Source organism: Cariama cristata, unplaced genomic scaffold (genome assembly GCF_000690535.1).
Source record: "Cariama cristata isolate BGI_N322 unplaced genomic scaffold, ASM69053v1 scaffold29399, whole genome shotgun sequence".
Classification (NCBI taxonomy): Eukaryota; Metazoa; Chordata; class Aves; order Cariamiformes; family Cariamidae; genus Cariama; species Cariama cristata.
In genome coordinates, this window is record NW_009634562.1 from 13,493 (window position 1) to 14,671 (window position 1,179).

Genomic DNA, 1,179 nt, shown 5'->3' on the forward strand with positions numbered 1-1,179 from the left:
CCCCTCCCCGACAGTCTGCTGAAGTGACAATTCCCAAGCAGATACTCACGTCCCTGGGAAGCCAAGCCCATCCCAGATGGACCCTTGCAGTCCCTGGAAACAGGCCCTTACCCATTCACACTGGAAAGCGAATTCAGCAATACAGCTGCCTACCAGATCACCTTGAGCCCAAGGCATTTGCACAGCAGGCTAGACTCATTTTTTCCCCTTTGGGGGCTAGCAGGTTTCTGTTCCAGTGAGACTCACCGGCTGCCAGTGCACAGAAAACCCCCGGTTCCCTGCCAGCCCTCTCCACCGCACGCCTGAGAGCCAGGCAGCTGCCTGCAGCGGCCACTCCTCGGTGATGCCGTAGGGATCGGGATGGTGGAGTTTCATGATGGAAAGTGCAGAAGCTCCGTGAACGCCTTTAGCACAGCTGGGAATGTTATTTCTAAATACTTGCATCTGGAGAAACTCTCCTCTTGGTGCTCCCCGAGCCCAGTTCATCCCATTGTCTGATGACTACTGGGACGCTGAGCTCATCAGCCTTGCTGAGCATGGGAATCATTTATGGTAACTGTCCTCGGTGAGACAGCATCTTCTAAATCGCTGCTCGACTGAGACCGAGCTGGGACACGCCAGCAGCATCCTCACCCTTCCCAACTCCCCGTGGCAGCATTTTAAAGAGGTTTTCTTTCCTCCCTGGGTCACAGTGGGAGAGACTTCAAGGACCCTTCCCTCTCCCCTCCCCACACTTTGGTGAGGCTGGCAAGCTGCTGCCAGCGAGTTTGAGTCACGCGAAGCCTACGTGCGCTGCCAGCCATGGCAGAAGAGGTTAACGAGAAGGCTGAACAACGAGCCCTGCGGAGGAAAGCACCCCGCTGCAGAGAGGGAGCTAGCCCCTGTGCGCTGGGCTGGGGGCACGTCCTGAGGCCAAAAACCAAACAGCCGCTGCTTGTGGCGAGACTGACCCTCTCAAAGGCTCTCGGTACATCACAGGCGGCATCCTGAGCCCACCTCGCTCATACTCGCCTCCACGGGCATATCAGGGGGGGTCAGGCCTTTCCTTCCCTCTCCTCCCTGCCAGCACAGGGAATTTCAGACACCTATAAATCACCCTCCAGGCAGTCCCTCTGCCCAGCACAGCCCCCTGCACCCCTTCTCCTCCACGCACAGAAAGCGAGCAGAGACGGCACCGAG

The 1,179-nt window shown here is 57.9% G+C and overlaps 1 protein-coding gene across 1 annotated transcript in view; it reads right to left on the minus strand.

The window, feature by feature from the left end:
* The window catches only part of LOC104167075 (zinc finger protein Eos-like), a gene marked incomplete at its 3' end in the record, with an annotated part of 18,535 nt that overhangs the window by 12,616 nt on the left and 4,740 nt on the right, over nt 1–1,179 (minus strand). The window lies entirely within an intron of this gene.